Source organism: Artemia sp. Qi Xiang Cuo, chromosome 10 (genome assembly GCF_049724085.1).
Source record: "Artemia sp. Qi Xiang Cuo chromosome 10, ASM4972408v1, whole genome shotgun sequence".
Classification (NCBI taxonomy): domain Eukaryota; kingdom Metazoa; phylum Arthropoda; class Branchiopoda; order Anostraca; family Artemiidae; genus Artemia; species Artemia sp. Qi Xiang Cuo.
In genome coordinates this window covers 914552-932979 of record NC_142803.1, presented here as the reverse complement: position 1 = coordinate 932979, position 18428 = coordinate 914552, and the positions used below count along the sequence as shown (strand labels likewise).

Here is an 18428-nt window from a genome sequence, read left to right as displayed (position 1 = left end):
AAGATATTAAAAAAAAAGAAACGTTTTTTTTCAACTGAAAATAAGGAGCAGCGTCAAAACTTAAAACCGGTAGAAAAAGTTTTTTACCTTAGACCTTAGTTCAACCTGTGCCTCCTGAGGCACCCATGGCATCAAGGAGGAGCTGCCAATCTTCCCTCATGCTTGCTGCTGCAATGACATCCTCCCCTTCTGATAGATCGGAGGTGTGCAGTATTCGTAGATTCCTTTGGTAGGTCCGGTGCAGTGTGTTTCTGGGTCCTCCCCAGCTACAAGTTCCTGGTGGTTCCCAGTGTAAAGCGGCTTTTGGGAGTCTATGGTTACCCATATGTAGGAATTTGGCCCAAATTGTTCCACCTTCTGGCTCTGATGATGTCGGTTATTACAGTTTATTGCGTCATTTCACGTATACGTCATATAAGGATGACTTCTATGCAGTACTGCCCTCCGAGCTCTCCTCCATACCTCCACGCAACTACCTCCTTGACCTAGGAGATTTTAGCGCTGGTGTGGCTAACAGCTATGGCCTGTACGATGCTGCTGTTGGACCTTTGACAGTTGACGCCCTGAGTGATAATGTTGTGCGGGTTCTTAATTGCTGCATCACCCATGCTGTATCAGTCACAATTACTTGGTTTGTGAAAAAAGACATTACAATGTACACATGGTACCGCAATGATGGCAGGACGAAAAAGATGCTTGACTATATCATTGTTTGACGACGCTGGCTTTCGTCCGTCCAGAACTGCCTCTCATACAGAGGTACCAAGCTCGGCAATGCAGACCATCGTCTCGTCTCTGCAAAGATCAAACTCGAGCTGAGGGTCAATAAGAGTAACTCCTCATCCACCAAAAAGATAGACACCTCTCGATTGAAGCAAGATCCCTCAGTTCATGAGCGGTACATGGTTGAAGTCTCTAACCACTTTGAGAGTCTCCAGCAGTGTTCAGAAAGCGTGTCAGCATGGACCACTTTCAAAGACAATATTCTCAAAGCAGCTACCAAAGTTGTGGACTCAAAGCCACGAAAGAAGAAAAAGTGGATTAGCAACCAGACGTTTGAAATAATTGAGCAGAGACGGTGAGCGAGATTACGACGAGATATGACACTCTACAGACAGCTCAACAAGCAATGTAACTCCTTGCTTCACAAGAACAAGAAAGACTTCATTCCGGGCAAGGCCACTGAGCCTGACTAAGCTACCCTACAGAAAATATAGGCGCACCATTTAAGATCCTGCACGAGCTGACTTGCCATCACGCCATGGTGTCCAAAAACCTGAAAGCAGAGAATGGAGAAACCATATACGATCAGTCTCAATGTCTTGGTCTCTGGGAGAAATAATTTAATAAGCCACTTAACTCAGATCCGTCCGATTCCATTGCCCCAGGAATTGTTGCCGCTGCTGCAGAAGCTACCCCTGTCCCCGACTTCGCCAAACCTTCACATGAGGAGATTAAATTGGCCGTGAGGAAACTGAAAAAGAATAAAGCAGCCGGTATGTGTGGCATTGCTTCAGAGTTACATACTACGAGCAGCACTACAATAATACTTTGGCTGCAGATGTTGTTGAGCGTAGTCTGGTGCACTGAAGTTATACCGTCAGAGTGGAAGAAAGGAATCATCGTGCCAGTGTTTAAGCTTAAGGGAAGCAAGACGGATTGCAGCGACTGCCTTGGTATCACCCTACTCTCTGTTTCTGGAAAGCTGTTTGCAATGCTCCTGCTGAAACGTGCAATAAGTTTTCCACATGCTTTGCGCCACCCCCAACAAGCCAGATTCATGCCAGGAAGATAGACAACTGAACAAATTCATATGGTCAAACAGATTGTTGAGAAGACACGGCAATTCCACAAAAAAACTTACATAGCTTTCATTGACTTTCGTTCTGCCTTTGACATTTTTGACTGACAGTCTCTCCGGCTAATAAGGCAACAATTGTGAAACTTGAACAGCAAAAATTTTATTCACTATGTTGTAACAAGAAAAGAAAAATCGTAGAATATCCTAGTTTCAGTTATGGATATACCTAAGATAAAGCCAAGGGTCAAAACTGTGTTAATTTTTATGTCCTTGGTACTTTATGCACAAGTTAGGAACTGAGGCTTAGGTCCTATTCAAACTTGTCAAGATGCATGGCTGTAAATTATTACTCACTGCTTTTTCTTATGTTCGTGCGATTGGTTCTTTTTTTTTCTTTGAAATTAATTTTGTGAAATAGACTGGCTATATATCTATGATATTTATTATTTTTTATCCTAAGCACAATAATAGAAGACTTGCAAACAATAGCTAAAATTGAAAAAAAACATGCCGTTAGTTTCTAGAGATGTCAAACAGTAGCTAAAAGCTCTTAGTAGGCCAACGCGGAGAAAGTCTCACTAACCATTGTAAACGTGCTTTGACTCGGGCCGAGACCTAGATACCTCCACATTACGTGACTATGGTCACACCTATCGAGAAGCAAGCCGAATGTTAGGTATAAACTATTGAGAGTGACAGGCTCTGAAAAATGGGTGGCTTCAAAAGGCTGATGAAGATTTTTTAAATATTTTGCAGAGGAATCCTTTGAGGATAGTTTTAAGTTTTTGTTTTATTAGCCTTATATCAAATAATAAAGTGTGCAAAAATTGTGGTTTCCTCCCACTTTATAGGGCTATAATGAAAGAAAGGTTAAGATGGCTAGGCCAACTTTTGCAGATGAAGGATCGCAAATGTCTTTACATTGTCCCTTTCGGTCGTCCATCTGGGGGTAATAAGAAAAACGTGTCGTCCCAAATAGAGCTAAACAAGGTCATAAGAATGGATTTTAAGGAAATGCAAACTACATAGAAGGGGTGAAAAGTAAAGGATTATATATAATGGGGTGGAGGAGGATCGTGCATGGCTGTTTTGACATCAGGCGGTTTGGTAGTGCAGTAAGTTGTTATTAGTAGACATGGTGGTATAGGGAAACGGATCCATGCTTCGCTCTCCCTAATAAAATGAGCTTTCAGCCTTCATTCTGATTGATAAATAATACAAATTACGTTGTTGAATATAGTTCAACTCGCAATAACTACGCGACGGATAAATTTTCCATGCTGTAGTCGAACGAAAATCTGTTCCTATCAACAAGTGAGACTATTTTCTAGTCTTGACATGTGACTTTATGTTTGGTATAGTCACCGTTAAGAAGAGGTTATTAAGACTTAATTTTAATTATTTTAAACGGCCCATAGTGAAAAAAAACTTTATAACGGCATTTGTTAAACTTGAGTGCCCAATAATTCTTTTTTTAAATGTTTTTAGACTTGGCTTAGGTAATTTCCCCAAAGCTGAGTTTACTGGACAATATATTTTATTTTGAGAAAAAAATTGTGGTTTTATTATGGAAAAAAAACTCGTCCATTATTTAAATCTATAGCCACTTTAAACGCAGATGCTATAGTCGCGGACATTCAAGACTATTTAATTGGTAGATAATTAAATTCCTGCGATTCTAGACTATTGAGATATGTCTTCTTTCTGGTTCCTCAATTACCGGCCAGCAGAACGACTTATCCACTCCAGTACACCTTGCTGCAGCACAGGGTGCAACTCCCATATTAGAAATGATGTTCAAGATGCGACCAGAGTCACTGTCAGATGCTCTTAGCTCTAAAGATAGTCAAAAAATGACGCCACTACATTGTGCTGCAATGTTTGATCATACAGAAGTGGTTCAACTCTTCCTTGCTCAGGTGAGTACATACACTATGGTCACTAATTTTCAGAGATAAAGGCATGCAGAAGAATCACAACAATTGAAGATACATTTAACTCTAGTTTATTTTCTTTGTTCTCAAGATTACTGTGCTAGACATTATCCGTTCAAACCATCTTATTTTTATTTTTTTTTTAGGGTGGCAAATACGGTCCACAACTCTCATTCACGTAATACATCATTTTCTCTATTTTGCGCCACTATTCTCTTTTTGTACTAGATTTATGTAATATTTTTCATTTTATTTTTTAATAAAAACTCTCTAAAACTTCCTTAACCCTGACTGTCCTAAGGCTCTAGTTGAGTTTTAACGACAAAGATTTTGTCTACTTGCATGAAATTACACCTTATCACATCTACGTGTAGACCTAAGACAAAGACTTAATTTCAGGAATAGTTTTCGTCATCTGTTTAGAAAAGCAATTAGTGTTGTTGTCCAGTCTAATGATAAAGAATCAGTGGAAATTTTCCCCGGAAACAAACAATTCTTATTTTTTCCAATTCCGAACACGTAGTAACCAATAATAAGACATTTGAAGCCGTATCCATAGCTTGGCTAACCAAAACTTGTTTTCTTAAATAAGCCATGGTATTTATTGTAAATTTTAGCCTATTAACTGTAACTGAGGGTTATTTTAGCCTTGTCTAGGTATCAAAACGTTGAAATGTATTTTGATCAAAAATTTGTGTTAAGGTATATTAATATTTGTTTGTTATCCAAGTCTAAGAGCGAAATCCCATCAAACCATATAAAATAGCTTTGGAAAGTGAATATTTTATTATGAAAAAAAAAATATTGCATAGTAAAAAAATTGAATAGCAATATTTAAAAGGAAAATAAAAAATAAAAAAATCCATATACAACAGAAAAAAAACTACTAGAATAGATAAATAGCATCAAGAAGTGAATCTTAAGATAATAGAAACTTATCATGAAAAACAAAAATTACACTTAAATCCATTTGATTAGTTTTTTTATTTCTTGTGTTTGTTTTGTGTATTTATAGTAGACAATACAGAAATGTGATAATTGCACCTTTTCTCATTGCCATCTGTTGAAGAAACTTGGATGTTTGCCGAGAAACATATTGATGAATTTACAAATTTAATGTACATTTATCCAGTTGGAAACATTCTTCCAATTGATAGAACAAAGTATTATTTAACAAAACTATCGATAAGATAAGTAGGGGTATTTTACAGGTTTTAGTATTTATAAAATAAATATAAAATTCATTACCAAAAATTTGTAAGGAATAATTTATGAGAATTAAAGACATTTTTAAATTTTCAGTATAAATCTTTGCAGCACAAAAAACACTGTACACGATAAATTAATCCCTTTATCTTGAATAATAGAAAGATTAGATTAATTCTATCTCAAAGCAATGTTTTTTTTGTCAAAATGAATGCAATCCAATATTCCGTCAGTCGACTTAACCGACTAAATATAGCTTACTTACTTACTTTCAGTGGGAACCAGAGGATGATCCATCCTGTCCGGCACCAATGAACGATGGGATGACTGACGTAGTCCAACACGATCTGTCAGCAGCAGCCTCTTCAGCCAGTTTTTATCCCAACGACGTCTGTGTCGTCGGAAGCCACCCCAAGGATCCAGGTCACTCTTGAATGTCTGCCAGAAATTCTTTCTTTGGCCGCCTGGTCTTTGTTTCCAAGTTGGAAGGGGGTCGCAGGTGAGGACATCGCGGGATATTGTTCCAGCTGATCGTCGTAGTGTGTGTCCCAAGAATTTCAGTCGTCGTTGTTTATGATTACTGGGAGGGGGGCCTTCTGGGCACAGCGCCTTCGAACTTCAGCATTTGAGGTATGAAACCATCGGCTGACCCGTAGTATGTGTCTCATGCAGACATGGTCAAATACTTCTAGTGAACGTGTTTCTTAGGCCTTTAAAGGCCAAGTTTCACAGGCGTACAGCAGGATCAATTGAACAGTTGACTTGTATACGTTAAGAAATTAAATTCCGTGGTCTGCATGCCTGCATTATAGCCTGTTCGATAGAAGATATTAGAAGAGGCGTTTCTACTCCTATCGATGAAAGTAGTAGACTAAGAGATGGGCACACGAAGTTCAAACACTTCTCTACTGACGATATTTCGTTAAGAAATTCTTAGGAATCCTTCCTTGTTGTAATGGATTTGATTTCACTTTTTATTATTCTTCCAACGACTTTGATGAGCTGATCCCTTTCTCCGTTTTCACTATCTGCTTTCACCTCTTGATGATATTCTCGTAATATCTTGTCAATCGTATCTCTGAATGTTAATAGTGTCTCTTTCCTGTTTGAATCGGACACAACCACTCGTTCGCCATACTGACTGACTAGCAAATCCTTGGCTTGACGAAAGCTGTAGGCCAAACTATCACAATCAGCTTCAGAGAGAGTATGAGCCATGTTTCTTAAAATGATCCTCAGAGGTACAGGCTCTTCACTGGTGCCATAGCACCGAAGCACTTCTTCGAGAGTTGCTTTCCTTGCACTATCGCACGGTCTTTCCTTCTGTTTCTTTGTTGGAGGTACGTCACTCACTTTTTATTGACCTAAGAATTTTTGTGGAATCTCTTTTCCTGTCCTGATGTTCACTGAGAATATTTGATGATAAACGGCATTCTCTGCATGAAGGTCAGAAGTTTTTGAATTTATCCGACCAAGCACTGTCGTGGCCCAGGGATCGTTCCTGCTCTTACACATTTCCCTAATCGAGTAGTCGAATCTATGAATTCGTACTGCATAAGCTTCAGTTAATTCGCGAATTGTGATCTTGCATAATTTCACGGCTTGACCACAGAATAGGCAGTTCTTCAACAAATCAAAGCTTGGAGCGGAAGATCTGGTCGGGAAAACTGCTTCTCTTTCTGCTCAAGTTTACTTTGAGCGTTCTTTTTTCTGTCGATCCGACGTCTGTCACAGAAGTTACGACGACACGTGGTGTGGACGTCATTTCCGGTCGTCACAGCCATGCTACTTCCTCTTTCTGTGCTTGCGTTATTCACGGCATCGGCTCCTTTCTCGGATAATAAGGCAGTGTTTTCACCGGGTTTGATGCTCCTTTGGCTTATCGGGCAAACCATATTTTCTTCATTGAAGGTTCTAGAAGAAAAAGAGGCTTCATAATTTATTTATTTTAATTAGTTCATATACATAAAAATACAAAAAAAGACAAAAATATTAAACCCCAACAGAGAGCAGAGAATGTAAAGCTGGGTGTGTAGATAATGGGACATACACAAAACAAAACTTCTCGTCGTAATAATAATAGCAAAATATACTTTATTAATAAAAAAAATAACAAAAAAAACTTAGAAAACAAGGAATGAAAGAAAAGAAGGGAGAAAAGAAATGCTGGACAGGAAAGAAATGCTGGGCAAGAGGGGCATTGGAGGCCGTCCCACCGTGGATCCAAACAAAAGGAATTTGATATAATCCCGAACCAAATTGTTTTTTCATTAATTCTTCACCACTTGATTGTTCATTCAATCCAGGCACAATCCAATCAGAATTCAACCCATTGCCAACTAGAAGAACAAACTCAGCTTGAATGATGCCCAGTAGATGGCATTGCACAAATGAAGTTGAAAAGCAGTAATGATTATCCGCTTTTTCCAAAATCAGAAGCATAATACTAAATACTATCTCACTAAATACTTCTACTCAGCGCTCGCAGATCCCAGTTTATTCTTCTGTCTTTTTTTGCGAAAAAAAAACGACACAAACCTTGTATATAGCCCTGAACACGCCAGTATTCTAGTAAGTACTATGTTAGATAGCTCCACTGATTAGATCACCTAAAGAATGGCACTAAGGAATGGAAACCGCAATCTGGAGGGAGTAGGGAGTCTGGAATACTGGTTTGAAATTAAACTGTTCGAGACTCGTATTCTAAGGTGCCATTCTTAGCTTGATAGGAAATGGTGAATCAACCGACAAATGATTAAAATAACTAGTTCGTGTGGGTCAACTTTCACAGCCATTTTAGGTAAGATGAGGTACTTGACCACGTAAAATCAATTTTTGAACTTCATTTTTGAATTCGCCACCATTGATTTCATAGGAAATGACCAAATAATCCAACAACCTCTTAATTTCAAGTTCTACCCCCCAACCCTCCGCCCTTTATGGGTAGAAATGGGCATTAGGATACTGAAAAATTAAAATCTGAATTTAGATTTGGAGTCAGCATACTTGATTTGATAGGAAACAACAATTTAAACTCCAAAATATTTATAACAGCATAAATCAACTCCTCCTTCATTTTCCCCCTTCAAGGGCAAATTTGGGATACTTTTTCAGGGGGGTTTCAGGAGGATTTTTTTTGTGTGATTAAACTGATTTTTCTGAACATTTTGGAGTAAAAAAAAAAATTATGTTGCAATTTCCCCGACGTTTGACCATTTTTTCCGTATATTTCCTCCACTAACTGTAGAGGTTTCAAGCTTCAATCTGCAAAAATGTGGAATTTTGTAGTTTTTGGCAGAAGAAAGATCACGGATGCGTGTTTATTTGTTTTTTGTTTTATTTTTTCTCAGGGGTGATCGTATCAAGCCAAGTTTGTAGAATTTTGTGAGAGGGCTCATTGAAACAGAAATTAAAAGTCCTATTGCCCTTTTCAAGTGACCAAAAAGACTGGTGGGCAACTAGGCCCCTTCAACCGCCCCTTTTCCCCAAAAATCGTCCGATCAAAATTTTGAGATAGCCATTTTGTTCATCATCATTGAAAGGCCCGATAGCTATGTCTTCGGATGTAACATAATCCCATCCTCCCACAGTCCCAGGGGAAAGGTCTTCAAGTTTAAAACTTCCCCATTGTTTACGTATAGTATTTGTTATTGGGAAGTATGTATACATTTGTTATGGAAGTATGGGGATTTTCCACGGAGGAATTTTCTATGGGGAGGGAATTTTCCAGGGGTTGAACTTGTCAGGTGAAGTTATACACTGGGGGAATCCGCCAGGATTCCTGAATAAAATTATTTTTATATGTCTTGCTTTCTCTTTCCGTCTCAATTTTACGCGTGGAGTTGTAAAGGGTAATTTTCAGGGGTAAGTTTTCATCGGATTGAGTCGTCTAGAGAATATTTCCATGAGAAGGAGATTTCTCCATGCAGGTGGGGCCAGACTTCCTGGTATTATTTTAAAAAACGATCAGAAATTAAATAATAAAAAAAAGTTTTTTCAACTGAAAGTAACAAGCAAAATTAAAACTTAAAACGAACAAAAATTATTACGTACATGAAAGGGATTGCCCCCTCCTCAACACCTTGCTCCTTACGCTAAAGTTTGAATTTTGTCCCAATTCTGTAAAAACTACTCCTGAAACACAAGGGTCGTATAAATAGAACTATAAGAAGCTTTTTTAAAAGTACGAAAAACTTCAGCGTATAGAGCGAGATGTTGAAGAGGTAGCAATCCTCTTCATATATGTAATAGTTTTTGTTCGTTTTAAATTTTGATATTGCTTCTTACTATCAGTTGAAACAACTTGTTCTGTTTTTCTGCTTTAATAACTAAATTAATTGGTCTGGATTAGTTAACGGATAAGTTAAACCTGCTAACCTTTGGAAAATTCAGGATAAGTGACGATACGTGATATCATATATAAGTAAAAGATTTTGCCTACTCAAAAGTGAAAAAAATGCATATATAAAATTACATGCTGGGAACAATGGACAGTAATTAATAAATATAGCACACCTCCAGAAATTTGTAAATAAGCTGTTTTTACAGTAAAATACACTTGATTAATTCGCCTAACTGTTTATAGCGTTTCAGTTACCAAGTTGCCAGATAAGTGATTATCACTATTTTTCACATATCACATCCGGGGAAGTTATTGTTAAGCCCATAGGTCAGACAAGCCATGCTTGAACCTACTACTAATGATTTTCAACTATAAAGGTCTAGGTCTAGGTCTAACTGTTTATGCCGTTTCAGTTACCAAGTTACCAGATAAGTAATAAACAGTTGTCTAACTGTTTATAGCGTTTCAGCTAACAAGTTGCCAGATAAGTGATTATCACTATCTTTTACATATCACATCCGGGGAAGCTATTGTTAAGCCCATAAGTCAGACAAGCCACGGTCAAACCTACTACTAGTGAATTTCAAATATAAAGGTCTAAGTCTAACTGTTTATAGCGTTTCAGCTAACAAGTTGCCAGATAAGTGATAAACAGTCGCCTAACTGTTTATAGCGTTTCAGTTAACAAGTTGCCAGATAAGTGATTATGACTATCTTTTATATATCACATCCGGGGAAGCTATTGTTAAGCCAATAAGTCAGACAAGCCACGCTCGAACCTACTACTAGTGAATTTCATAACCATATTTGTCTATAACGTTTCAGTGAACAAGTTGCCAGATTAGTGATTATCTTTTACATATCACATCCGTGGAAGCTATTTTTAAGCCCATAAGCCAGACAAGCAATACTCGAACCTACTACACGTGAATTTCAACTATAAAGGTCTAGGGTAAACTGTTTATAGCGTTTCAGTTAACAAGTTGCCAGATAAGTGATAAACAGTTGCCTAACTGTTTATAGCGTTTCAGTTACCAAGTTGCCAGATAAGTGATTACCTTTTACATATCACATCCGTGGAAGCCATTTTTAGGCCCATAAGTCAGACAAACCTAGCTCGAACCTCCTACTAGGGAATTTCAACTAAAAGGTTCTAGGTCTAGATAAATTGCTTCTATAAACTAAAGTGGTTTTCACTTTAGGTGAGCTACCAATTGATTTTGATTGTGTTTTCGTTGGAAATACATAATTACAACTAAACAGTCAGTATATTCTTTAAACGAAAAAAATAAACATACTCTAATAAATAATTTTATTCTCTATTAAGCAGATTGTATTTACCTTTAGTCAAGTGACTGGAATCAATCCGTGCCAAATCCATCTCCAATAATCGCACTTATGCTCTAGCTAGCTTTCTTCGTTTGCTTCTTCTGGAAGGAGTTCACAACACAGTATTGATTTCAGTGCCACTAATGTCACCTACATTTACTACTTAAAAAAAACACCCGAAGAGTGGTCTTTGCATTATTGTACTACTACCTATAAACATTTCTAAATATTTGGATTGAATCTTAGGGCTTTTTAAGGCCAATATTGCAAGGGCAAGATTCCCTTATAGATGACTCTTTCTGATATTTTTTGAATTGCCGCATCATAGATTTATCTATTAAGCTTAGTTGGACCTTTTGAAATTGAATTGACGGTACTTATGCATTATATTTAACCCACCGATATAGACTTTACAAGGAAACCAGACAGGAAACCAGACAAATGGAAATTTGCTAGATAAATGGGTGGTAAAGGGTGATTTCTGATAACGTTTACAATATTTAAACTGTTGTTTTTTGGAGTTTAAGAGGGGGGGGAAAAGGTACCTAGGTTAGGTTACGTATTTAATATATGCTATGCTTTACCCCCACCCCTCCGTAATACGCAAATATATAGCCCAAATTTGTTTCTAAACTATAATATTTCCATCCTATTTTATTCTATTTCATTAGCATTTACCATACTTGACTTCTTTCGTGTATAGCGGTGGGTTAGATATAATGTAAAAGTACAAAACTGACCTACAACAATAAAAATAAGCAAAATTTTATGACTTGGGCCCCTTTATACTAAAAATGCTAGTGTTCATGTTATATAATTGGGTATTTATAATCTACTCTATTAAATATATTACGCTATAATACTGCATATCAAATGTGCAGAAAAAGTCGGAACCGGCAGCTTTTAACTTAAACATTTTTTTTAATCTTCTATTGAAAAATCTTTTAAGAAACAAACCTTTATGAATAACCATTGAACCGTTCAAAATCTATTTTAGAGGTTATTTTCTTTATGTAGAAAAATTTCTGATTTATACATGTCAGCTTCTGAATTGTTGCAGCAAATATTATGGCTACCACCAAAGAGTGTTGATAACTCACAAGAGGAGAAACTCGCACTAGTTTAAAAAAAGATCACCAGCACCATCTAGGATTCGGCATTTATTGACATTTTTTCAGTTTAAATTTAAGGCAAATTTAGTGTATTTGGCAAAATCAGAGCAGTAATAAGTGTCTGACCTCAGTCTCTGAAATTTCGCGATTGTGAAGCTTGAAAAAATGCCAAGAAATGCCAAACATTGAATGGTGTTGGTGATTATTTAGATATTAACGCCAGTTTCCGTTCTCATAAGTTACCCATATACTTTGCCTTTGGGTGCGTTTTCAGTGAAGTTTTCCCTAAGTGTGGCATAGATACTTGAAACGTCGTATACATATCTGTCCTCCAAGGATACGAAAAGACTTTGTACGGGTTGACATGGAGTTTATTTGGGATATGTCCTATACCTTGCAGGGATTGGGCAATTGAACGTGAAGTTAAATTAAAAACATTAAACATTAAGAAAAACAGAGATCCAAAGTATGACAATCTATCATCTCAGGGCAAAAACCTTCATCCTTCTCATTGACGCAAATGAATGTTGCTCATAATATAACTCTTATATATGTGTTATCATGAATAGTTTTATTTGTTCAGTATTTGTGTTTATTTTTATTTTGTGTATGCTCCAAAAGAAGGGCCAAAAGAATATATTGTGCTTTTAATAGAACACATATGTTTTTTCTCACATGGGGTAAAAGACGTTGCGAAAACTATAATGGGTGTACATATATGTCAAAACAATCTGTTTCAATGGAGTTTGGTGAACTCCTTATGGTAACACTATTATGCTTATAGAAAAATGACTTAAATAATTTCTTTGGCTTGTCGGTGAAAATAAAGGAAATACCGAGTTTTTTATTAGGGAAGAAATTCATACTTTTAGTCAACTTTTCGTTGAAGGTGGGAAATTTGGATCATACACCTCTGTTCCCTTGGCTACGCCATTGACATCTGGTCAGAATAAAACGTCTTCAATTTTACTGAGAATCATGAAAGTTTATTATTTTATAGAGCATCTCGTATCATTATTATATACAAAAATGGACCTGTGGGGAGGGGCTATGGTATTAGATATATTTAATACTCCCCAAAATTGAAAAATCTCATTCTTCAATTGTAGTTTCTCCTTCCCACAAATAAATGAATCTTACTCCTCCTTCCCTTACTCATGGTCAATAGTGTAAGAATTTTATGCATACCTTTTTCTTTGGGGGGAACTTAAAATATATTTTTTGAAAATCCAGCAGTTTGTATGATATTTATATGATTTATTTTTTATTTTTATGACTTTATACTAAAAAGAAACTGACCACTAAGGGTTTAAGCTGTGGATGTTGTTAGTAAAAGATAATATTTGGCTCACAAAAAGCTGAAATAGCACTATTGAAGATAAAGTTTTTATAGCTTTGAAATTAATCGTGTTAACAGCTGAAATACGTTAATATTTCAATCAAAAAAGCTATTGCCAAGCTTGGAGTCTTGGCAACCTTTGGCTCCTTGTAACATTTAAACTTGAATCTAGCCTTATAATTAGTAAATTGAAAACTATTTTTCTTTTAAGGTAGTTAAAATTTATTCTTTAACGAGTTGATGTCACCATTTGTTATCGCCGAACTGTAAATAGTCGAACAGTTCAGGAAATATGCCTTCAGAAGTGTCCTGACCCCAAAACCATTGGAGCGAGGGTCTTAAATGATACAAGCTGCAAATTATTTACACATAGAATTAAACTCAGGTGTGGCTTTGGGAGATGGGAGTTGAAAGTTTCACGGAGTGTTTTGCCCAGGAAGACTTCAAGTTTTAACTGTGGGAAAGGGGCAGAGGTAAATTGAAAGAAACAAAGAAATATTAAAAGAAAATTCATGTCATCGTTACAAAAAAAAATGAATAAAAATAGGAGTAGCGGAAAAGAATCACGTAAAGAGCTGAATAACGTTTACTTTTCACTCAAAAAACTGTGTTTAAGGTTGCAGCATTACAATGTAACCTTTTAACCTGTACCAAACACTGTGACCCGTCACCCTTAAACCTTTTCTCTCTTTTAAGGGTGCATACACTGAGGCTTGTGATAGAGAAGGACGCACTCCCCTGCTTCTAGCTGCTTTTCGGGGTTCTTGGAAAACAGTTCACTACCTCCTAAAGCTGGGGGTAAATAACTCTGTAGTTGATAATTCGAAACGGAATCTTCTACATTTAATTGTGCTTCATGGGGGTAAAATTGAGGATTTTACTGAAGAGCTAAGACAGGTAAAGTAGAGTTGTTTCTATAAATTTTGTACTTGTTTTCTGGATGAATGTTGAATAGTGGCGTAGCCAAGGTGATGCTATATGGCTCCAGTCCCCCCTAAAACTCGAGAAGTCCATAAAATGCTCAATTCTTTATTGGGGTATTTCCTACCAAAATATTTAATTAGACCTGTTCACCGAAACGATTAGAACTTGCCCCTAAATGGAATCCTTTGTACATGAAAACCAGTGTTTAAAAAAAATTACAAGATTAATTATCCATAAATCAAACTTTTTCGGCTATTCATGGATTAACTATAAATGAATAAATTTTGGTTTTGGCTTTTCTTTTATTTTTAATAGCATCAGGACTGTTACAGGTAGTTTTGATTATTGTTCAGCAATCCTACAGAGTGCTGGTGAAATTATCTTTAGACCTAGAGTCTAGAAGGATTTCAAGTATAGATAGATAGATAGATAGATCGTGTATTTCAAAAGCCCAAGAGCCATATACACACAAAAATTTATGAAAAATAAAGACATCACAATAGAACAAATTACGAAACACACATTAACATGATACATAGCGAAAAATACCTTATGTTAAATTATTGAGAAAATAAGTTCAATTCCATATAATTAAATAATTAATTATAAAAACTTTTCCTTCTTTCTAATCCCTTCTCTATGTACGCACTAAAACGAAATATTGTGGCTGGATTACTACTTTGTAAAATTTTAGGAAGCAGCAAAACAATACCATGTAAGTAATTTTCCCTTAAATCAGAGAGCACCGGTCACTTTCGGAGAAAATGGTCCAAATCTTTGTCCTCATCCCTACAAAGAGGAAACACATACCGACCATCAGGATGTACTATCCCCCTGTCAAACACCATTTGCCTGCTCTGGATTGGAAGGCAATTAGCCCTAAGCTGAATCCATCGACATAAAATCATAGCCGGTAAATTAAATTTGAAATAAATTTCCTCTCCAAAACTAGGTTTAACCTCATTATAATGATTCAACGTAGCAGAATTTAAAACCAGCCCTTGCCAATACTGAATTTATTGACCCTCTAAGATGAATCGTACCTGGCTTACTAAATTTGTTGGTAGATCACGGGAACCAAGACCATCATTCCATAAGTAAGGCATTCCCACTCTTTCTAGTAATGACATAATTTGGGATGGCCACGACAATTTTGAACCATAACTCAACATCTGATAATAACCAGCTCTTACTAGTCTATCCTCATTACACCTAATGAGCTTCAACCAAAATCTAAGCATCAAAATAGACCTACGTAGTTTTAACAAAAACAGGCCCATATCACCTTTCAGAATCTGCGAATGAGTTGTCTGATGTAATCCAAACAGTCTTTTATAATACTGGAGCTGGAGGGACTCCAGCTTCTGTACCGCTTCCCCGCCCCAAATCTCTGCTCCATATTCTATTACTGGTAAAATTTTTGCATTAAATATTCTTTTATGCATTTTTAGGTTTTTAATTTCCATTATCGTCGGATTTCTAAAAATTGCAGACATGGCCACTTTACCTCTATTAATTAGTTCATCAACATGACTCTTTAAACTTCCATTTTCCGATAAAACAAATCCTAGATATTTTATTCTTTTGCTTACTTTCAGTTCCTTATTATTAAATTTAAATATATACGTATCTTCGCTACTTGTTTTCCTTTTTTTAAAATAACAACTTCACTCTTTTCAACATTCAGCCTTAATTTTTTCATCTGCAAATATTCTTCTATAAGACTCAAAAGCGTCTGCAGATCTTGCGGTGTGCTAGCCACCAAAGCAATATCATCTGCAAATAATAGTAGTGATAGTTAATGGGTCCCTAGACTAACTTTCGGAGCCCATCTATTCTCTAGAAAATCAACAACATCATTTATAAAAATATTAAACAATTTAGGAAAAAGAGTGCTGCCCTGTTTTACTCCCAACTTAATATTAAAAGGCCTAGAAAACCTGTTACCAACTAAAACGATTCCACTCACACAGATATACATACTCACTATCAACCTCACAAACAAATGAAGGGAGGCCAATTCTAAACAGGGCATCCTTCAATACCTCTCTGTCGACACCGTCGAACGCCTTGTGGAGGTCCAGAAATCCCACCTGAAGACACGTTTTTCCGTTTCTATACTCATCAATTGATATCTTTAAAATGAATATTGTGTCTACCGTTCCACACCCTGACCTATAATCCCTTTGTTCTTCACGTATTATATTATTATTATTTAACCGATTAGAAAGCATGGTATCTAACATTTTGTCTATTACGTTACTTAAAGTAGGCACAAGCTCTATTAAACAATAATTTATGAGCAACTTAGGGTTTCCTCTCTTAAAAAGTGGCATAAGCAATGATCTTTTAAATCCGAACCTCCTTTTAAATTCTTGAATACAAACTTAATCTCATCATTACTCACTTCCCCTACTAAATCATAATCATGTTCCTTCATAGGATAAACAACCATCTCTGTAGTATGTGCTACCTCCTATATTTCTGCACAATCACCTTCCATGCTTTCCAGGTAATCAGGCCATGAATTAGCATTTGGAGCCACCTGTGTATTCCATTTTTCATTTCCAATCTCATTCCTTATATAACCCCAAAACTTCTTAAAATCCTTGATTTCTAAAATCATCTGCAATATCCAGTTTCTTCTTAATCTCAAACTCTTTTTTTTCCTTTTAATTTACATTTTATAATCTATTCTTTTATCTTTTTATTCGGCTAAACTTAAACATTGATCTTCAGCTCTATCTCATTCTTTTAAATGACTCAATAAATATATGACCTTTTATTTCATTAACTTACATTCCAAATCAAAATATGGCTCATTTTTTTTAATTTTTTTTTTCAGATTACACGATACTGCACAACTGTAAGTTATTTCATTTAACTCCATAATTATACCATGTATATCTTTTCCATCTTTTTCTAACGCTTTCAACTTATTTATTACATGCAACTTCATAAGCTCCCTTTTAAATGTTTCAAAATCATTATCGGTTAAATCATATCTAATTCGTTTTCCTAAGCCGTCTACTCTAAGCTCCCCATTACATAAATTTCTAACTCGAGGAACATCATCCTGAAGCTTCCCAGTCTTCAGGTCAAGCTTAATATCTCTATGATCTGATCCAACTAAATCTAGTACATCAGAATCAATCGATTAAGGTACAAATTTCATATTAATCAGCGCATAATCTACAACACTTGGAGTTGGGCCCGAAAGGCAAGTAAACTCACCATGACCTTTATCATTTCCAAACCTTCCATTCGCAATGATGAGACCATGTTGCCCGTATAGCGCCAGGAGCTTTCTTCCCCAAACATTTATTTTTCTTTTTTCATCCTTATTACTTCGCGGTATTCTACAACAAATTGGAACCAAATCTCCTAAATCTGGGATTAATAAATCTGGAACCTCAACCTCAACACCAGTATAAGCATTAAAATCCCCATCAAAACGCACTCAAAATCACTATAACTTTCTTGTATTAGCAACAGTTCATCATCTAAAATTTCCCAAGTATTTTCTCGACTATACAAACTATTTTGTGGAGGGATATACACAACATCCAAAATTAATCTCTTCCTACATTTAAAACAAATACGCAGCCAAAGTAAATTTTCAGATCTACTATTAACTCTTTCATAACCATCAATAGCTGATGATTTAATCAAAACCAAAATACCACCATAATGTCTATTATTTTTTGCTGGTTTACGCACAAGCTGTTCAACCAAATACCCTGGGAGAGGTGATATAGGAGAATGATCATTCCATGTTTCAATAAACAAAATCACATCAAACGAAAGTAATTCATCATATAAATAAGGCAACTTATCACGTAGTATGTTCCATGACACTAAACTCAGTATATGACTCTTAGTTTCCTATGCGTCTATGCTTTCTGTCAGTGCATTTATATCACTAGCCACGTCTTAGAGTTTCTCGTTCCTGGTCTCTTTCGGATAAAAGGCTAATTGATAATACTCACGACTATAACTATTAATATCTGTTAGCACTCGCTGTCCAATATCAATAAAATCACGGGAAAAACTACTACGAGGTCTTCTGTTAAGTCCTTTTCTTGGAGAATGGTTTACTCTGGGTGCCACGTTTCGAGAGCATGGTCGATGTAGGTCATTAGGGCTAATAACAGTACTAGCAGGTCTTTTAGTTGCCGATACTGCCTGAGAATAGGCTGTTGATGGTATCACTGTCTCGGCATCATTATCACTGGCATCACTATCTAGCCCCATCGGGATAACAGCAGGGTAATTTGGGAGCCTAGCACTAGGAGGTGGACCAAGATTTTTAACTGGCACCAAGTTACTTTTAACCTCAATCACAGCCTTATCATCGTACCTGAATAGTCGGCCTTGGATGAACAGCTTGTCACCTCGTAGCTTCGCATCACGGCCGTCGTTCTGAGCAAGATTCTTAATT

At 36.4% G+C, this 18428-nt stretch overlaps 1 protein-coding gene and 1 pseudogene across 2 annotated transcripts in view; one reads left to right on the top strand and one right to left on the bottom strand.

Moving 5' to 3' along the window:
* Positions 1 to 18428, bottom strand: part of TrpA1 (Transient receptor potential cation channel A1) — a 393252-nt gene that overhangs the window by 228253 nt on the left and 146571 nt on the right. The window lies entirely within an intron of this gene.
* Positions 3599 to 13969, top strand: LOC148947343 (transient receptor potential cation channel subfamily A member 1 pseudogene; annotated as a pseudogene). Its single transcript, XR_016142287.1, has 2 exons — positions 3599 to 3720; positions 13760 to 13969. The product of XR_016142287.1 is annotated as a transient receptor potential cation channel subfamily A member 1 pseudogene (transcript).